Source organism: Centruroides vittatus, unplaced genomic scaffold (genome assembly GCF_030686945.1).
Source record: "Centruroides vittatus isolate TY-2023 unplaced genomic scaffold, ASM3068694v2 contig_2634, whole genome shotgun sequence".
In the NCBI taxonomy this organism is placed as follows: domain Eukaryota; kingdom Metazoa; phylum Arthropoda; class Arachnida; order Scorpiones; family Buthidae; genus Centruroides; species Centruroides vittatus.
The window spans coordinates 452,238-467,165 of NW_027121678.1; the positions used below are offsets into that span (position 1 = coordinate 452,238).

The 14,928-nt window shown below is 29.1% G+C and overlaps 2 long non-coding RNA genes across 5 annotated transcripts in view; one reads left to right on the top strand and one right to left on the bottom strand.

Annotated features, from left to right (window-relative positions):
• The window catches only part of LOC136971605 (uncharacterized), an 80,228-nt gene that overhangs the window by 15,248 nt on the left and 50,052 nt on the right, over window positions 1-14,928 (top strand). For 3 of the 4 annotated variants that reach the window (XR_010880191.1, XR_010880192.1, XR_010880190.1), the window contains exon 3: window positions 10,374-10,476. This is a non-coding gene — a long non-coding RNA (uncharacterized lncRNA). Of the gene's footprint in view, window positions 1-10,373; window positions 10,497-14,928 lie in introns of those variants that run through there. The other variant, XR_010880189.1, reaches the window with a different exon arrangement.
• Window positions 14,207-14,928, bottom strand: part of LOC136971606 (uncharacterized) — a 40,191-nt gene continuing 39,469 nt past the window's right edge. Inside the window, exons 2-3 of the long non-coding RNA XR_010880193.1 lie at window positions 14,571-14,663; window positions 14,207-14,405 (exon numbers count right to left, since the gene is read on the bottom strand). This is a non-coding gene — a long non-coding RNA (uncharacterized lncRNA). The remainder of the gene's footprint in view (window positions 14,406-14,570; window positions 14,664-14,928) is intronic.

Consider the following 14,928-nt stretch of genomic DNA (forward strand, 5'->3'; position numbering starts at 1 on the left):
TTGCATTTATATATTTATATGTGGAAATTGGTGTACTTATAAAACTTTAAAAGTATACACGATTTAGATGTAAAGATAATATTAATTTGTTTCTTATATACATAAAAGAATTAATTAATTAATTAATATAAAAATATTTTTAATATTTAGAAGAGTTAATTTTTATTAAAATGTTAAAAAATTAATATGAATTATGATTATTATAAACGTATTCATTCTTTGATTATTGAAATTAGTAGACTATTGATGGAATTTATTTGAATATATTCATACTTTTAAAATGAAACAGATAATTGCAAATAACATTTCTGTAAATATTTATTTTTTAGTAATTTACATTGCAGCATTATTTTATTAAATTGGAAAATAAATAAGAATCCAGAAAAGGAATTTTTTTTTTTTCAAATAAGTTATTAAAATATTGAGATTTGTGAAAACTAAACATTTTTAATAAGGCCTTTTCATTTTAAGTCTTTCAAATATTTTCTTTTCAAGCATAGAAATTCATTTCGGTGTGGACTTAGCGATGATAATAATTGCAATACAATCTACTGTGTGAATGCAATGTAATCATTACTGTTTAAATTTTAATAAGAAAATATAACAGAGCTGCTAAAATATTATATTGTAAAGTTTTCCTGTTCGACTATTCGTGTCTTTACATGTGTGAAACTCAGACAAGGTGACTGGTCAAGACCACACACTGGTTGTTTTTACCCCCTGGAAGGACCAGGTATCCGTTCTTTAGAGAACTGAATGAGCTTCACCAATGGGAGTGTTAAAAAGTAGCCTTGTTTCTGGTTTGGATTCGATTTTACTTCGTTTACTAACCCAATATTGTATTATTTCTGTACTACTACATATAAAAGTATGTAAAATTTAATTATATACACTGTAATATTAAAGTTTATAAATATATAAAGTTTAAATTTTTTTAAATAGTTAATTAATAAGCTCTTTATTAACTTGTTAAACTGTTAAATAACTAATTAATTTAGCTGTTAATTATAAATGAGAACCGTTAATAATAGTACAAGAAAAAAAGTTGGAGTTAAAGTTTTATTTAAAAATTAATAATAAAAAAACTTAAGTTTTTAGATTAAAAAAAAAACCCAATGACTATTTTATTAAAATTTATTGTTATATAAATTATAAATCAAATTTCGTATTCAATATTTGAAAAATCTGTAGATTATCTAAACGTTAGTTACAGGCCTATTATATCTATTAACTGTAGTAGGTTGGTTGACGTCGTTAAATTATTAATAATATAATAAATATTAAAATAATTTGTTTATTGTACTAAAATTATAAATTTATAAATTAGATCTGATTCTTAGAAAGACATTAAAATTTTTTTCCAGTTTTCGTTAAGAAGTAAAATATTATTTAAATATTTACACTGAATTTCATTCATATTTTATTAATTCAGAAAGTTAATAATTTTGAAATGTCTTTTTTTTCTTCTTGTTTTTTTACACTGTGAACAATTTTAAGTTACTTTAATAAAAACATTTAATTTCCTTAAAAGACATACCTTTATCAGATGTGTTTTTGAGAAAAGAAGCATTAAGATAGATTAGATTACTAAGCTATAAATATATTTTTTTTTAATATTTGTAACTAACGAATGAAATACTAATAATAATAATAATTTCAACGTTTTTGAATAAAGCGAAAATATAATTTGTGTGTGTTCTTCATTGAGTTTGCCTTCTTTTAAATGTGTAAATTTAACGTAATAATTTGCAAAAAATATGTAATTTATTTTCCAATGCGTTGATGCAAAACTTTTTATATTTTATTTTTATTATTTTATTTGTATTTTGTTATATCATATCTCTATTTGGTTTCAGCAAGTAATCATCTTTTATAACTACAGTGTTTTTCTTTGTAACTTAATCCTCCCAGACCCCAATGTTTGTTCCAAACACTTCTCTTCTCTCACACAAATGCTGTTTTATCAACTAATTCTTTAAATCTTCAATTAACTAATTTTATCGTTTTTCTTTTCTTTCCCCTCCTTCTTTTGTTTTATATTATTATTATTATTTTATATTTTATTAAGCGCATTGGATTAAAATTAATTAATTAATTGCTTGTCCTTTCTATACCGAAGTTGTTTTGATCATTGTTACTAATAAAAAAGAAACAAATAATAATAACGTCGCTTTGTTAATATTATTATTATTATTATTTGCTTAGTTGAAATTTGTATTAAACCGCTTAAAAAAGAGATTTGTGTATAGATTTACACTTTCGTTTTTAAGTAACAATTTATTTTAAAAATTCGCTATGAATTTGATCTTTTAATTAAAAATTGATACTTTTAATGTAGATAATCTCTGAAAGGAATGGTTTAATTGATCTATCAAAATTTAGTATATATTTAAATAGCATATTTTATTATTATTATATTTTTATTTAAAAAAGAAAAATTGTTATAATTATTTAGAAATACTGTTTTCGCCATTTTTTTTTTCTTTTTAAATATGGAAGAATGACAGTGATCAATCACTTAGTATCGATCTTAACGGGGGCGCCACTTACCCGTTATCACACCATCTGTGATGGTGTAACTATTCAATAGAAAAATTATATTGCATCTCGCATTTTCCTTTAAAAAATTCCTTAATTACATTTCGTCATTAGCTGACTCTTAAATATACATTTTCCATAACCTTTGTTGTTAAGTATTAGAATAAATACTTTTCCCCCCCCCCTTCCCTCCCCGAAAAGTTTCCAGATATCTCTTATCGGTATTATCAGATAGATTATTATAGAATATCCGATTCTTACGTCCGAAGTGAATTTTATCGATAATATGGCATCCTGTATAAATATGTTTGGATCACGCTGACACTTTGAACTCTGTAGATCTGTTGCTGTTAACCAAATTAGCCATATATTGTGTAACTGGTTGCTATAGTAATAGATTCGTCCGTCATTGTTTTTGATTAAGCCATTTGTTTTCTTACTTTACTGCAGAATTTTGCATAATTTTATGAATAATTTGTCTTCGAATCAAAGAGAGAGAGAGAGAGAGGGAGGAGGAAGGAGAGAAACAGTTTTATATGTATATAAGGGCATTTTTTTATTGCTTAAATCCGATTTATATTAGTAATAGTCACAGAACTGATAAATATCAAACGTGTAGGCAAATCAATTCAAGCTTTTAAAATATTCCTCTATAATATATCATTCGATAGACATAGAACAGATCTTTATATCTCAAAAGAGCAGATGCGTAGTATGTCATTTTTCTTCTAGCAGTAAAAACGAATGTTATCCTCTATGTCCTAACTAAAGAGGAAACGTTTGCCAGAAGATATTTCAGGTAAATCCATTGGCAGCTAGGATTTGTTTTCCAAGCTGGATAGCTAAAAAGTGAGCAGAAAATTTTCTCCCAAAACTGGTTTAGAAACACGACTGACAGATAGAGACCTCCCGCTGATTACCATATTTACTGCACACCTACGATAGGTGGAACTCGGTTTGATCTGTGTGACCATGACCACAAGGTCCCCTTTTTCGGGAATGTCAACAACCTATGAGTGGCTCGTGTCACGTGCATTCCCGTTATCGTTACCTCGTCCGAGTTCATAATTTTATCGTTTTAATAATCCCCCTTATTTATTATTATTATTATTATTTTTAAAGGAACGTTTTACAAAGTTTAGTTTATTTTTAAAACGACTATAAATCTCGTGTTTGACTCAAATAATTTACTTGGTGTAACGAAGTGAACGTTGGGATGAGAAACAATAGACTTAACTGTTAGAAGATTCCTCAAAATGAATTTTTTATGATGAAAGTCGTTACAGTCGTGATTAATGTATACGCTAATTAATAAATATTTTATCAAAGAAAGTATTTTATTTAGCAAATTAAAAACTGAGTTTAGTTACTTTATTTTGTAAATTTAAAATGCATTCGTTTGAATAAATTAAATAAATTAATTTTTAAAAAATTAATTTTACACTCACTTTTGCAAAGGGGAGGGAAGAGGAGGGGGAAAAATCGAAAGCTACTCTTTTCTAGCTAAAAAAGTACAATTGTTCTTATTTTAAAATGAAACTTGGATCATAATTTGTTAAATATTTATAAGTTTTAATATGTCAAGATTGATTTTTTTTCCTATAAAAATGATTAATTAAGAAACTATGTACATTTATAAAACTAAATAAAATAGCCCCTCGAATAATTTAGATATAGAATCATTGTTAAAGTAAGGAATAAAATAAATTGCCATTCAATTGACGTTCCAGAATCGTATTTAAATTCAAACGTTTGTCCTAAAAAAAATAAAATAAAAATTAGGATAACTTTAGAAATAGAAATTCGATTGATTTACTTATAATGCTTATGAATGTATTCGATTATTACTATATTTAACGATAAAAAATATTGTGATTAATATTTTTTTATTCCCGGTAAACTTGTAACGTAACATAAAAGTTTTTATTAAAATCATCAATCAGTTTTTATTATAAAAAAATAAACAAGAGAGAAAAAAAATTGATTGATATCGCTAAAATTAAAAACTTAACTAATTATAAACATCTGTTTAAAGAATATAACAGTAATGAAAATTATTATTATTTATACAAATCTATATATATAAAATTAAAAAATTTTATCGAAATATTTTACAATCTTCAATCGAAAATTTATTATTATATAAGTTAATAATAAAGCTCATTTGAATTCCGCGACTTAAATTATAGTAGAAATGATAAATTATTGTAATGTTTATATTTAACTATAACTTTTATAATGTTATAGATCAATTTAATTGATTGAAATCTTGAATTATTATAACTCTAGGGCAAAGTCTATATTATAATCAAACTACATTCACAATTTTTTAAAGTTTTTTTTAACATCATAAACACTTAAAATAATATCATCTTCCACTACATTCTCTCACTCTAAATATGTTTACATTAAAATTAAAAATAATATTCATTATTTTATAGCTTTTTATTCGATCTAATCGTGTCTTAAATTATTCTATTTTAAATAAATCTGTAAGAAACATCTCTATAATAATATAAAGTTGGCTTTAAATATACAGTACACTATCAATATACATAATTGTATTTAATGGAATAAAGAATTAATTTGGATAATTGACGCTTTGGAAGAGAAAGAGACAATCAAATAGAGAAGAAAATATATTCTATTGATTTATCATGCATAATTTAATTATACTACTGCATTGATCTTAATTTAAAATTTAACCAGATTATTTTATTTGTTTGATTATTCGAAAAATCGATAATATGAATAAAGACTATTTCCAATTAGTTCGGAATAATTGATGTTCAAAGGAAATTATTTTATACACGTATATATTTTCCCTCCCCCTCAGTATATATATATATTTTTAAAAATCTGATTTGATAAATATAATCGATGCAGTTGACCACAAAAATTAATCTACAAATAGATTCAACTATAAAATATTTCTAGAAATAAGATTAAAAAAGAAATTGTTTACAGAGAATACCGAGACTTTAAACATGATGATGATCGAAAATTATCTATTGATTCTTCTGCATTTTTTTCTTTGTTATTCGTAGTTTATTGCGAGTACAAAGAGATTGGATTTGATTATTGTTTCAGTAGCGATATATACGTTTTTATATGGAACTAGATATACAACAAAGCTGTATTTAATATAGAATTGAATATTTTTGTATATAGTACATTAAAATTTCGATATAACAGAGGTAGAAGAGTATTTTTAAACCGAATTTTTCTTTACGAAATATTTCCGAAACTAATTCCTTACGCTTAAGTAAGCTAGGCCCTACGATTCAATTGATTTTTTTTAAAATTTATTTACCAAGTGAAAAACATTTTCTATCACTTATTAATGGACGTAATTGTTTACTTAAGATCTCAGACATTTCTAGAACAGGTAAGCTATAAAAAAAAATAATAATAATAAGCTGTTTTATATAGATATGATATTGATAGACCCGTCAAAGAAAAAGTAATATGTTTATCAGGTATAGAAAGAATTAACAAATTAATTGCAAACTCAAATTCATTTATTAGTCATATATTTGAAAGGGTTTTTTTTTCTCCTGTTTTTTACGTGGTTCTTTCAAGATAATCCTCCTTTAAAATGGTGAAGATGCGCCAATGAGTTAATTTTTAGCTTCGAAGTGAAATAATAAGAACCTGCATAGGGAGACTGCTTAACCTTTATATACCGAGTAAAGCAAACAAACTTTATAATCTAATCATAAGTATCGATGCCTTCATCCAATAGCTATTAAACTGAATATACAATAGGGAAATGATTTTCTTTGTTACGTAAGTTTTCTAAGATGAAGTTGAATCCACAGAGAAAGGGGAAATCTGAGTGTTTGCTTTGATATAGGTCTAGTCATCTTGTTTTCAATAACCCGTTCTTTGAGAGTAACTTTTTCAAGATAATACACTTTTTAATGGGTATAAGTTTACAATTTATATAATCTAAATATATATATATATATATATAAAGAAGTATGTGTACATGTTATTAAAAGAATGAAACAAATCATTCTATTGTATTACTTAAAAAATTTTAAATATTAAGGAAAATCCGAGTTATAAAATTATATTTTATAGAAAAATTTAAATCATTAGAAGTTAATTAATTTTTTAAGACAAATATTTGTTTTATCGACTTGTTATTTTTATTTTCTTATATAAATATTTTTTAAATTCAAAATTCATATATATACATTTTAAAAATGAACAATAGCTAATTAATTTTTAATGAGAAATTTTTTAAAATATTTATTGTTAAATTGAGTTTTTCCTGTTTTTATATAATATAAAGTTTATTATTCAAAGATAATTTCATTCTTATAGAATTTTTAAAATCGCCATTTCGAAGCAGTCATAATTCGTAATATTTCCTAATTTTTTAAAACTCGAATTATACTTTTATTTGAAAGGAAATTATTATTATTATATCTATTTGAATAATAAGAGAAACATTGTTTTAACGATAGTTTAATCATACGTTTAAAAAATCAGTTATATGTAATGATATCTTTGTCAAAAATCTAAGTGTTCTCGAGTTAAATCCTAAGGGGTAACTAACCCGGAAAAAATCGTATTCGCTTGCGTCATTTCCGCTAGTTTGAAATAGTCTGGATATTGATTGCGTGATATATTGCGTGGGACTCGAACCCTGATTGTTCTCTCCCAATTCATGTCACGTTGGTTCGTTCTTTTCGTCCTCAGCAAACTTGAAAGGATCTTCCGATTATAAATGAATTCTAGGAAGTTTCTAAGTAGTACTTTTTAGCCTCGAAGTATGGAAACTGGTTTAAGTCGAATAAAAAAAAAAAAAAATTGGGAGAAAACACTTAAAAACCAGTCCTACCCTCAAGTGAAGATACGGGCAACACAGTAAGTTGCAATTACACCAGACGATTACACAGCTCCATCAATAGTAAGGTATAAACCACCCCCTGCCTAGAAAGGAATTCAACCTTCTCTGCGTGTAGGATGATAAAATATGCTGGTGGGCCATGAGACCCGCCCTTGTCTTTGTGGCCTGTATTTCATTATTTAACACTTCTGACTCGAAATGGTTGTGCGAAAGTATAAAAATAGTCAAATCGCGTAATTGGTTTATTTAAAATTGTTTAAATTAGTCGAGTGGTTCTTTTTGTTGAAAAATGTGTCGATCGATTAATTATTTATTTTAATCACGTGCTAATTAAGACGATACTTTCGGAGGTTTTACCGGATGACAAATGGCGATGGCACTTTCTATTAAAGCGGACGGATTGACTATAGTGTTCGGTTACTTACTAGGTGACAACACTTCATCCGTATGCTAGAAACGTTTAGCCTCCCAGCTATCTCCGTGATGGGAGGGTTAGTAGGCCTGGCCCTATAAATAACCAATATCGACACATCCCATCTGACAGGCAGTGGACAGCAGAGTGTGGTAATGGTTATTGGTATGATAGAGCATAGCACATGAGCACGTGCAAGAACTTGTTTGTTGGCCATCTTACATGGTGGCCTTCCCGTAAGGTTGTTTTGCCACTTTCACAGCTGCAGACTTTCTAACCGAAAGTTTTTTCGTTTGGGTAAATATCAAAAGTCGATCGAATATTTTATTTCTAAGTTGTTAACTAATGACTTTTATTTCTACGGTGACAAATGTATCAAGGAGAAAAAAAATCCTATAAATTTTACAAGAAACGACTCTTTGAAATTGTTATGTTACGCTAACTTACACCGCCAATGAAGTGGACAATTGGTTGGTCGAAACTCTTGAGTTGGGACGAAGCTCTCGAAGTTGTCGGACAGCAGGAGGGATGAAAATAGTCTCGCTTGTCCGCAGGGTAGCTCCGTCCTTGTGTTAACTACTTCAATGGAATTTCTCTCTTTCCTTTATCTCAAGACAGCAGACAAGATAACAAACTAATTAAGCATTTTTTTTCTCCTCTCTTAGCCAACTTAGTTCAGCTACAGGTAATTAGAACATAGGCCTCTATCATTGAGTATCGTGCATTGAAAGTTGATCATGTTTAAGTTTAAGGGTGCGGTACTTAACCCACCTATTTTGATGACTGTGAATTTATTACGAAACTCATTACAACGACTTTGTAAACAGTTACAGTTGTCTGCACGAAGTAGTAGACCATAAACAAAACCTAAAAACCTTTAAATGCTTAATATAGGCGTTACCGATTTAGTTTTGACAGCGCTAAGTGGCTGAGCAATCTAGTTAAATGCCTAAGATGGACACATAGAGAGAGAGAGAGAGAGAGAGAAAACGATCGAATGAAGATAATAATTTTACAGCAGGCCTACAGGCCCGTTTTAAATCATTATCTTTTCTATTAAACATTTTTATAATTTTTACTCTTTTACCAATTGAATTTTTAATTCGTTATTTTCTCGTATATCGGTTTATCTATTCTCATTTTGCAGTTCATTTTTCAACGTCGTCCTTGGATAGTTGTTACCTGTCTGTTGAACTTGTCATCAAGAACGCTCAATTATAGTCTGTAACTATGTTGTTCACTTGGGCTTCTTCTTGATCTGTATTAATTGAGCAGGACGGATAATCTTGAGTTGAATGATTGCTTTTTACAACAAAAAACGAGTCAATCAAGTTTAATGCGAATATTTGAATCTAACGATTTAAAAAAGTATCCATCTCGGGGGCTAAGTACCCGATTCCAAATGAGATTTCACTCGCATCTGGTTGCATTATTCAAATATTTGAAAACAAACACGTAAACCACACCTTTCGAATTCGTTTTACCACAGCAAAATTGATAACGTGACTTGTGGCTCGACTTCGAAAAAAAAAAAAAAAAACACAAAATAATTAATTATATTTAGTCTAATATATAAATATATAACACTATATATATATAACCAATTATCTGTTTATTAATAATATATCGAATAAGCTGTCGTGAAAAGTGAATACAACATGCAAACAAGCACTCCTTAAATATTCATATAGAAATAAATTTAATTAAGATCACGTATGTAGGATTGCATGCAGAGTTTGTCACTCATAAATTTCGTTCCTATTTAGGAACTAATTAGAAGAATTAGTAAGAGTTCATGCAACAAACAAGAGATAATAATTATATTTTTAATTAATAAAAGGAAGAAATTTTTATTAAAATAATTCACTCTCGCGAGAGTTATCAAATCGCCTTTACTGAGAAAAAGATGCGTTTAGTGATACTTTTCTTATACTTCCTTTTTCTCTCTTTTTCTTTTTGTTTTTTGTTGTGTCGTAGAGCCAGCATTGGCTGTTAGGTATCTTTAATTAACACCTTACTGACCTGACAGAATTAGATGGTGTTGCTGTGTAGATAGGTACCACAGTTTTTGTGGACAGTGTGTTGTTTACTCGAGACAAACAGTTTGAACAAATGCCGTAAAAGAAATGGCAAAGTTGAGATATTTGTTGTCTCTCTTTTTTTTTACAAGGTGTTTTTTTTAAAGAAACTCGAACATCTGTCCTTGAATCATATTTTTATTTGAGGAATGTTCAGATCCCGAAAACAAATTGTACTTAAAGGTAAAGAAAAGCCATAATAATCCCAATCAATTTATTTTAGATAAAAGTTAACAATTTAATTATAATTAATTAAAAAGTGATTATAATTAATGAATGCGTAAATTTACATAATTATGAATATTTTCGCCCATCTCTCTCTCTCTCTTTTTAATATGATGGAAAAAGTGGGTTAAATGTTAGTAATTTTGATATAAGTGGACATTGGAGAAAACATTTAATTTAATTTTACAAAAATAAAGCAGATATTTATTGAAGCATTATATAAATACAATTGAAGGTAATGCGTATGTTGTTTTTCCAGATGCGTTAATGAATATGAGATTCCGAAAGAAGGTGATCGATGGAGAAGCCTTCGCCTTTACTGTATATCATGTAATAAATTTATTACTGTTAAGAAAAATAAAGTATGTATTTATTTAATGAACTTTTGTAACATTTATTTTTATATAATTAAGTGTCGTCCAGTACTTTTAAACCACTCTCCTAGTATACAATGCACGTAAATGTTTCTTTGCACGGTCGAGTTGGGAATATGTATAAGAAAAAATTGCAATATTTCTTATGTCATTTCTTCTAAATTCATCTTTAACAAACAAGGTGGCATGACGTTTAGTCCAATCGTTTAATCACAGCACTGCGCCTACCTCATAACCCACAATTACATCGCCAAGCTAAAGAAAATTATCCAATTGCATGCCGGAGAAACTTTTTAATTGTTATATATTCCCGCCATGGTTTCCCCTTATCTATCCCCATAAGATACTACAAGGGACAGAGCATAGCAATTAAACCTTAGAATTCCCAAGAATCGGGACCTACAGAGGAACTAGGAAAAATGACAAACGTCTGACTGCTATAATTATACTGACTACACCGTGTCTGGCTATATGATAATGATGATAGGTATCAGAAGCTACAGATGAGAATCTGCGACCACGACTAGCCTAATAGCAAAGCTGACATTTCTACTTTTTTAATGCTACTTTTCTGACTATTTTTTTTTTCCTTTTTACTTTCGATTAACTCTTAATGACTTTTTACTGCTAACTCTTATTGAATATCATATACTAATAACGGTTTTGACCTCACGAAATGCTCTGACGTCACCGGCACGCGTCTCATTTGCATAAAATTTGTCAATCATTGGTAATGTAGTTTTATTTTTTTTTATTTCTCGTATGAAGAGAAAACAGTTTTATCATTATCACTACTTGGAAGTTGGCCAGGATGGTTTTCCTTTGTGTACATCACTTTTTCTACGATAGTAGAAAGTAAGTCGAATCCAAATGTCCTACATTAATCCTTCAAAATGTACGAATTATGGGTTGTTTTTCTCGAATGTGCACACATTTCTTCTTATTCGTATGAGATATCGTTTTGCCCTTACTGCATATCTTCGTTTTTGTCCAGTCCATACTCATAATCTGCTATTCACTATCCATTGAGTAACATTTTATAACGATCCATATGTGACATCTGTAATAGTCCAACACTTCATAATACAACAGCCATTTAAAAAAAAAATAATAACAATAAAATTGAAATTTTCTCGAATAAATATAAATTTAATTAACATAATTATGAATTTTCTTTTTACGTACTCGACCATAAATTTCGACCACGTTACCCCTTTTAAAAAAACTTCAAGGATTAAACGGCTATGATTCATTCATTAATGGTTTATGCTTTAGTAGAGATTTTTCATGGCAACTTTAGGTGGCCGTCACTTACGAGGTAGTTAAAGATGTCCCAAATTCGGCATTTCAAATGGTTCCTCGAACACCTTGAGGGAGACAGAACAGTATAATTACAAACTAAGATAGTCTTTGCATCTACTGATTTGGCGGACGACATTGCTTTATAAAAGAAAACTCAGTGTTCTTAGGAATCGTCCAAGCTGAACTTCCACTGTCATTTGTCATGGTTATTTGCCCTCATTAACTGCTCAAATAGCTGCAGTAAGAAAGAGAATGACTATAATTTTAGGTCTACAACTGGTTAGCTTGTGCACTCTTTGTCTGCTTCATAACTCCATATGACAATCAACACATACGTAATGCAATACATAAAACATGTATTAGAAAAATAATAAAAGTAAGTTTAACTCGTTGGACTGTCGTACGAGACAATATTCGTTTAATTGATTTAGGAAATTCAAATTTTCTGACGTTTGCCCCGCGATATTATGCGCATCGGGAACCATCTTATCCCCGCGTAACGAGGAAGAAATAACGAGATACGTAACCTCCCGTTGATTATTTAAGGTAATATTTGAGAGAAATGACGGGCATTTTTATTTTTTCAATAATCTTACATCAGGACAGATGTAAAAGTATCGAGATACCTGCAAAAGTTTTAGAGATAAAAACTTTAAAAATAACTATAAATATATAGCTCAGGTAGCAATGAGTTTAGATAAAAGATGATTTGATATAAAAAAGGTTCTATTTTATAACCACATTACTGATAAAGTTACAGGTAAATTGAAGAAATTTAAGAAAGTAAAAATGACTTTTTACAATTCCCTATTCCTACCCCCGGATGTCGTCTTGATGAAATACTGCTATTTAAATCGACTTTTGATGATTCCATGTTTCTCCCAATGATCAATGATGTCTGGATGTATCATTGATCCATCCTTACACTCCAGCCATTATCTGAAATGATACGAGTATCGACAGGAAACTGTGAATGACTAATGATTTTTTTTCCGACTTTGTAAAACTCCCAGATATCTTTGCTAACCAAAATACAGCACTGGGAAAATTTTCTTACAAAATATCCGTTCAAATATATTGTCAACAGGTTTATGGATATCTGCCTTTAAACTATATCGCCACATCTACACTGCGATTGATCGAAGATATTCTCTCCGCACGATAACAGATTCAGTTGTCATCACAATGCTGACAAGCATATTCCCATGCCAACATTTACGACACAATCGAGTTACTAAAATATTCAGAAAATTTTCGACACGTCCTTTCATCCAAAGGTCAAGAAAATTTCCCAAAATGATTTTATTTCATTCCACCCAAATCTCTTTAAATACCTCCAAACCAATCAAAAACACTTAAAACGTCTGCAACAATTGTTGACTTTGTTCTTTACAAACTCGAGTCTCGACCTTGTCATTGTCGCAAGAGTTGTGTTAATTATGTATAATTAGTCTCATTAGCTTTATTTTCAAGCTATTCAAAAATAATAATTACCGACTTCTCACTAATTAGCTACTAATTAACAGTCATTAAGAGATTCTTTGTATGCAAAGAGATGAAATCAAGCATAAATTAACTTTATATTGTCTGTACTTTCGCTGCTTAACATTTTTCAAATTAATGGAAACTTCACGAGCTCGCCCTATAATTTCTAATGTTTTTTTTTCTGGAAATTATAACCTTTTAATGTAGACTTAATCATACTTTTAGAAAGAGTTTATCTTTTGAGGCTCGTTACTTTCCAAACGTTAACGTCTCTTTCTTCTGTATCTAAGCTATAAAGAAAAGTAGGCTACCATGTGATTTTTCACTATTAAATTTAGTTGCCATATTTATCTCCTTTCGGTCCGGTCCACGTCATAGATTTAAACATCACGATCGGCATCATCAAAATGGTTTTTATATATATACAATTCTTTCTTTTTTTTTCCTGTCTTTCTTTCCTTCTTTATAGAGTAAGGGCGCATAGAATAGGGAATCCAAGGAAACGGTTGTATCCAGTGCACGTGCCAGAACGGTTTCATCCGTCATTAATCCAGGCTTGCGTGTTGTCTCCAATCCTTTTGTTGCGTGTTTTGCTCTGGGATTAAAAGAATGAGGGAAATTTCGCGTGTTTAAAGAACTCGGACTAATGTGAGGGAGTGTAACAGTCGATGCACGGACCGGAGATGATCGTTAATTCTGTTTTCTTGTTTTAATTGAACCTCTTGTAATGTGAGCAGCAGGCCTAGGTCAGAAAAGGGCTCCGGCAGCTGTTTGGTCACATGGTATCGTGACGTTTATTCTATAAATGTGCACTTCATGTTGATTGGGAGATGTTTTGATTGAATAACAAATGCTATCATTAAAAAGCTGGGTTTTTTTTTTATATATATTTTGTATATAAAAACATTTGATTTTATTTTCGTATGAGAATTTGAACGATTACAATTTTATACAGTCAGAAAAGCAACTCGGAAGAGATAAATTTCGAGAAGAGTAATTTTTCATTTTTTTTCCAAGTTGCGAGAAGTATTAATTCATTCGAGGTAAAGGCACGAAGAATGGAGAAGAATGAGAGTAAAATTCAGTTGAAATCTTCCTTAATAGGTTGTGATTTTTGTATAATTCATTCGCTGAAAATAATAAATAAATAAATAAAATACACGGGAAAAAACTCTTGCAAATCTAAAAAAGATAGCTTAAGTTAATATTAATCTTTTGCAGTTTTAAACCTTAAAAAAAAAAAAAAAAAAATAGGATACATAATAGGAAAATTAACAATTATTTTAAGCACTTACCTTTTTAAAGTAGTGTTGTTTGTGCTAAACGAGGTTGGAGAAGTATTTGCGTGTGTTTTCTTTAATACTGCTCTTAAAAGGTTTTCTCCTTTCCTGATAAAAAGAAAGGAAAAAAAAATCGGAGATTTTTAATGGGCTTACTAGTGACTTATGGGCTCAAAATTAATTTTAAAATACCATAACATTATGGTAAGTTTAATTAAGGTGTGGATTTACGTCAACGATTAGTGACATTGTCTATCATTAAAAGGGAAAAGTTTGTTAATAGTGGTTGGAATATTCTTCTATTTTGTGGCAAAAAACAGCTGGCGTATCACACTGGAAACATAATATTAAGCCTGTTTTATACACATCAATT